Here is a 7,500-nt window from a genome sequence, read left to right on the forward strand (position 1 = left end):
TATATATATATATGCGTATCAATAAAATATATATATATATATACGTGTAATAATATATAATAATATGTGTGTAAAATATATATGCTCTGTGATGTAAAATATATATATATGTGATATAATATATATAATAATAGTGTAAAATATATATATATATGTGTAATAATATATATATATATAACGTGTAAAATATATATATATGTGGAATAAAATATATATATGTGATTAGCTGTAATAAAATATATATATATATTAATAAAATATGTCTAATAAACGTGTATATGTGATGTAAATATATATATGTGATATACGTATAAAATAATATATATAATACGTGTAAGATATAATATATCTATAGCATTAATAAGAAACATTAATAATATGTGATATAATATAATAATAACGTGTAAAATAATATATATGTATATGTCATGTATATGTATATATATATGTCGTGTAAGATAATATATAATATAGCATGTTGATTAATAAAAAATATATATGTGATGTAAGAATAATAATTATGTATAAAATATATATATATATATGTATCCGCATGTAAAATATATGTAATATATATATATATATGTCTAAAATATATATATATATATATATATATATATATATATATATATATATATATATATATATATATATATATATATATATATGTGTGTAAAAATATATATATATATATATATATATATATATATATAATAAAATATATATATATATATATATATTAATAAAATATATATATATATATATATATATATATATATAATAACAAATATATATATATATATGTGTGTCTAAAATATATATATATATACGTGTAAGAATATATATATATATATGTATTAATAAATATATATATATATATATATGATATATCTGTTGATATAAAATATATATATGTCTCTCTATCTGTAAAATATATATATATATATATAACGTGTAAAATATATATATATATGTCTCCGCTCTCTCTCTCTCTGTCTCCGCTACTCTCTCTCTCTCTCTCTCTGTCTCCGCTCTCTCTCTCTCTGTCTGTCTCTCTCTCTCTCTCTCTCTCTCTCTGTCTCCTCGCTAAAACTCTCTCTCTCTCTGTCTCCGCTCTCTCCGCTCTCTCTCTCCCTCCCCCCTCTCTCTCTCTCTCCCCGCTCTCTCTCTCTCTCTCCCCTCTCTCTCTCTGTCTCCGCTCTCTCTCTCTGTCTCCGCTCTCTCTCTCTCTCTGTCTCCGCTCTCTCTCTCTCTCTCTCTCTCCGCTGTAAAATATATATATATCTCTCTCTCTCTGTCTCCGCTCTCTCTCTCTCTCTCTCTCTGTCTCCCTCGCTCTCTCTCTCTCTCTCTTGTCTCCGCTCTCTCTCTCTCTCTCTCTGTCTCTCCGCTCTCTCTCTCTCTCTCTCTGTCTCCGCTCTCTCTCTCTCTCTGTCTCCTAAGAGTATCTCTCTCTCTCTCTCTCTCTGTCTCCGCTCTCTCTCTCTCTCCGTGCTAAAACTCTCTCTCTGTCTCTGTCTCCGCTAAAATATATGTATAACTCTCTCTCCGCCTCTGTCTCCTATACTCTCTCTCTCTGTCTCCGTATATCTCTCTGTCTCCGCTCTCTCTCTCTCTGTCTCCGCTCTCTCTCTGTCTCCGCTCTCTCTCTCTGTCTCCGCTCTCTCTCTCTGTCTCCGTATACATATATCTCTCTGTCTCCGCTCTCTCTCTCTGTCTCCGTCTCTCTCTGTGTCTCCGCTCTCTTCTCTCTCTGTCTCCGCTCTCTCTCTCTGTCTCCAGCTCTCTCTCTCTCTGTCTCCGCTAACTCTCTCTCTGTCTCCGCTCTCTCTCTATATATACGCTCTCTCTCTCTATATATATATATATATGTATGTAAATATATATATATATATCTAAAATATATATATAGTATAAAACTATATATGTCTGTCTATATAGTATGATATACTTAAAATATATACGTATACTTGTCTTGATATATATATACTTGTGTCTCATATCTCTATACTGTCTCCGCTATATATATATGTAATGTAAAATATATATATATATACGGTCTCTCTCTGTCTATCTCATGCTCTCTCTCTCTATCTCTGTCTGTATATATATATATATATATATATATATATATATATATATATAAAATATATATATACATATATCTAAAATATATATATATATATGTGCTATATATATATATATATAACGTGTAAAAATATATATATATATATACGTCTCCGCTCTCTCTCTCTCTATATTAATAACGTCTCCGCTCTCTCTATATATGTCTTTGTCTCCGTAAAATATATATATATGTCTCTGTCTCCGTCTCTCTCTCTCTCTCTCTCTGTCTCCTCTCTCTCTCCCTCTTTCTCTCTGTCTCTGTCTCTGTCTCTGTCTCTGTCTCTGTCTCTGTCTCTGTCTCTGTCTCTGTCTCTGTCTCTGTGTCTGTCTCTGTCTCTGTCTCTGTGTCTGTCTCTGTCTCTGTCTCTGTCTCTGTCTCTGTCTCTGTCTCTGTCTCTGTCTCTGTCTCTGTCTCTGTCTCTGTCTCTGTCTCTGTCTCTGTCTCTGTCTCTGTCTCTGTCTCTGTCTCTGTCTCTGTCTCTGTCTCTGTCTCTGTCTCTGTCTCTGTCTCTGTAAAATCTGTCTCTCTCTGTCTCTCTCTGTCTCTCTCTCTGTCTCTCTATATATACTCTATCTGATATATATATATATACGTATATATATAATATATATATATATTAACGTGTAAAATATATATATATATATATATAAAACTATATATATATATGTCCCCTGTAAAATATATATATATATATGATATATAACGTATATATATATATATGTGATATAAAATATATATATATATTGATATAAAATATATATATATACTTGTGTCAAAATATATATATACTGTGTGTAAAATATATATATATATATATAGTATAAATATATATATATATATATGTGAATATATATATATATACGTAAGTAAAATATATATATATATATATAATGTAAAATATATATATATATAATGTAAAATATATATATATATATAATAGTAAGAATATATATATATATATATGGGTATAGAAATATATATATATATGTAAAATATATATATATAGTGTGATAAAATATATATATATAGTATAAAATATATATATATATATGTACATTAAAAATATATATATATATATATAACGTGTGTATATATATATATAATGTAAAATATATATATATATATGTGTGTTAAAATATATATATATATAAGTATAAAATATATATATATATATGTGCATTAAAATATATATATATATAAGCGTATAAAATATATATATATATATATATGTGTGTCAAGATAAATATATATATATAGTAAAATATATATATATATATATATATAACGTGTAAAATATATATATATATATATATGTGCGTAATAAAATATATATATATATATGTATAAAATATATATATATATGCTTGTGTGTAAAAATATATATATATCCGTATATAAATATATATATAACGTGTCAAAAATATATATATATATACGTGTAAAATATATATATATATAAATGTAAATATATATATATATATAATAAAATATATATATATATGTGTAAAATATATATATATATATAATGTAAAATATATATATATATACTTGTGTAAAATATATATATATATACAAAGTATAAAATATATATATATATGTAATAATAAAATATATATATATATACTGTGTAAAAATATATATATATATGTACGTGTAAAATATATATATATATATATGTAATAAAATATATATATATATAATGTGTGTAAATATATATATATATATAACGTATAAGAATATATATATATATATATAACGTATAAAATATGTGATGTGTAAAAGATATATATATGTGATAAAACATATATATGTATATATATAAAATATATGTATAGTAATATATATATATAGACCAATAAGTCTATATGTATATATATAACAATATGTCTAATATGCTATATATAAAGGTATGCTAATATAATATAGCTGATATGCCAAAAAGATATATGTATATATGCTGTGATTAATAAAATATGCTATATATATACTGTCTCCGCTCTCTCTCTATATGTATTAATAAAATATATATATATGTGCTCCAGTAATAAAATATATATATATGTATATCCGCCTTCTCTGTCTCTCTGTCTCTCTCTATATACGTGTGAAGTCTCCGTATAACTATATATAACGTGTAAAATATATATATGCAATGTCTCTCTCTCTCTCTCTGTCTCCGTCTCTCTCTCTCTCTGTCTCCGCTCTCTCTCTCTCTCTGTCTCTATCTCTCTCTCTCTCTCTCTCTCTGTCTCCGCTCTCTCTCTCTCTGTCTCCTCTCTCTCTCTCTCTCTCTCTCTCTCTCTCTCTCTCTCTCTCTCTCTCTCTCTCTCTCTCTCTCTGTGTCTCTCTCTCTCTCTCTCTCTGTCTCCGCTCTATATCTCTCTCTCTCTCTCTCTCTCTCTCTGTCTCCGCTCTCTCTCTCTCTCTCTCTCTCTGTCTCCGCTCTCTCTCTCTCTCTCTCTCTGTCTCCGCTCTCTCTCTCTCTCTCTCTGTCTCCTCTCTCTCTCTCTGTCTCCGCTCTCTCTCTCTCTCTGTCTCCGCTCTCTCTCTCTCTCTGTGTCTCCGCTCTCTCTCTCTCTCTCTCTCTCTGTGTCTCCGCTCTCTCTCTCTCTCTCTGTCTCCGCTCTCTCTCTCTCTCTCTGTCTCCGCTCTCTCTCTCTCTCTCTCTGTCTCCGCTCTCTCTCTCTCTCTCTGTCTCCGCTCTCTCTCTCTCTCTCTGTCTCCGCTCTCTCTCTCTCTCTGTCTCCGCTCTCTCTCTCTCTCTGTCTCCGCTCTCTCTCTCTCTCTGTCTCCGCTCTCTCTCTCTCTCTCTGTCTCCGCTCTCTCTCTCTCTCTGTCTCCGCTCTCTCTCTCTCTCTGTCTCCGCTCTCTGTCTGTCTCTCTGTCTTAAAATATATATATATCTAAGACCTATATATATAGTAAAACTATATTCCGCTCTCTCTCTCTCTCTCTGTGTCTCCGCTCTCTCATATATATATATATGTACGTATAAAATATATATATATATAACAGTATGTCTCCGCTCTCTCTCTCTCTCTCTCTGTCTCCGTATATATATATATATATATGTAGACTCTCTCTCTCTCTCTCTGTCTCTGTCTATCTCTCTCTCTCTGTCTCTATAATATCTCTCTCTCTCTGTCTCCGCTCTCTCTCTCTCTCTGTCTCCGCTCTCTCTCTCTCTGTCTCTGTCGCTCTCTCTCTCTCTGTATGTCTCCGCCTCTCTCTCTCTGTCTCTGTCTCCGTCTCTCTCTCTCTCTCTCTCTCTCTCTCTGTCTCCGTAATCTCTCTCTCTCTCTCTCTCTCTGTCTCCGTCTCTCTCTCTCTCTCTCTGTCTCCGTCTCTGTATCTCTGTCTCTGTCTCCGTCTCTCTCTCTCTCTCTGTCTCCGCTCTCTCTCTCTCTCTCTCTCTGTCTCCGCTATCTCTCTCTCTCTCTCTGTCTCCGCTCTCCTCTCTCTCTCTCTCTCTGTCTCTCTCTCTCTCTCTCTCTCTCTCTCTGTCTCCGTCTCTCTCTCTCTCTCTCTGTCTCTCTCTCTCTCTCTCTCTGTCTCCCGCTCTCTCTCTCTCTCTCTCTGTCCTCGCTCTCTCTCTCTCTCTCTCTGTCTCTCTCTCTCTCTCTGTCTCCGCTCTCTCTCTCTCTCTCTGTCTCCGCTCTCTCTCTCTCTGTCAGCTATCTCTCTCTCTCTCTCTAACGTCTGTCTCCGCTCTCTCTCTCTCTCTGTCTCCGCTCTCTCTCTCTCTGTCTCCGCTCTCTCTCTCTGTCTCCGCTCTCTCTCTGTCTCCGCTCTCTCTCTCTGTCTCCGCTCTCTCTCTCTGTCTCCGCTCTCTCTCTCTGTCTCCGCTCTCTCTCTCTCTGTCTCCGCTCTCTCTCTCTGTCTCCGCTCTCTCTCTCTGTCTCCGCTCTCTCTCTCTGTCTCCGCTCTCTCTCTCTGTCTCCGCTCTCTCTCTCTGTCTCCGCTCTCTCTCTCTGTCTCCGCTCTCTCTCTCTGTCTCCGCTCTCTCTCTCTCTGTCTCCGCTCTCTCTCTCTCTGTCTCCGCTCTCTCTCTCTCTCTGTCTCCGCTCTCTCTCTCTGTCTCCGCTCTCTCTCTCTGTCTCCGCTCTCTCTCTCTGTCTCCGCTCTCTCTCTCTGTCTCCGCTCTCTCTCTCTCTGTCTCCGCTCTCTCTCTCTCTGTCTCCGCTCTCTCTCTCTCTCTGTCTCCGCTCTCTCTCTCTCTCTCTGTCTCCGCTCTCTCTCTCTCTCTCTGTCTCCGTATATATATCTCTCTCTGTCTCTGTCTCTGTAAAATATATATCTGTCTCTGTCTCTGTCTCTCTCTGTCTCCTGCCTCTGTCTCTGTCTAAGAATATATCTATATGTCTCTGTCTCTGTATCTGTATATGTTCAGCTCTGTCTAAGAATATATATATATATAGTCTGTCTCCGCTCTCTATATATGTCTCTGTCTGTCTATATCTGTCTCTGTCTCTCTGTCTCTCTATCTCTCTCTGTCTCTGTCTCCGCTCTCTCTCTATATCTCTGTCTAAAATATATATATATATCTCTCTGTCTCCTGTCTCTGTCTCTGTCTCTGTCTCTGTCTCTGTCTCTGTCTCTGTCTCTGTGTAAAATATATATATATCTCTGTGTAAAATATATATATATATATAAGTCTCTCTGTCTCTGTCTCTGTCTCTGTCTACTGTCTCTGTATATATCTCTTGTCTCTGTCTATATATATGTCTCTGTCTCCGTATCTGTCTCTGTCTATATATCTGTCTCTGTCTCTGCTATATATATCTGTCTCTGCTACTCTCTGTCTCTGTAAAACTCTCTGGTCTCGCCTCTCTGTCTCTGTCTCTGTCTCCCGTAAAACTCTCTCTCTGTCTATATCTCTCTCTCTCTCTCTCTCTCTGTCTCCGCTATGCTCTCTCTCTGTCTCCGTATATATATATATCCGCTCTCTCTCTCTCTGTCTCCGCTCTCTCTATATATATATATCTCTCTGTCTCCGCTCTCTCTCTCTCTGTCTCGCTATATATATATATATATGTCTATATATATACTCTCTGTCTCCGCCTCTCTCTCTCTATATATATATAATATGGTCTCCGCCGTGTCTCTCTTCTCAAGATATAATGTATCTCTCTCTCTATGTCTGTATCTATGTCTCCGCTCTCTCTCTCTCTCTGTCTGTGTAAATAATATATATATATATATATATAGTCTAAAATATCTCTCTCTCTATATATATATATATATGTAAAATATATATATGATAATGTAAAATATATATATATATATGTGATATAAGATATATATGTATACATTAATAAAACCCTTCTATATATATATAATACGTGTGAAAATATATATATATATATACGTAT

The 7,500-nt window shown here is 34.0% G+C and overlaps 1 protein-coding gene across 3 annotated transcripts in view; it reads left to right on the top strand.

Annotated features, from left to right (window-relative positions):
* The window catches only part of LOC147028889 (uncharacterized), a 38,348-nt gene that overhangs the window by 11,397 nt on the left and 19,451 nt on the right, over positions 1 to 7,500 (top strand). The window lies entirely within an intron of this gene.

Source organism: Eptatretus burgeri, chromosome 4 (assembly GCF_056783735.1).
Source record: "Eptatretus burgeri isolate ZD-2024b chromosome 4, Ebu_testis_v1, whole genome shotgun sequence".
NCBI lineage: Eukaryota > Metazoa > Chordata > Myxini > Myxiniformes > Myxinidae > Eptatretus > Eptatretus burgeri.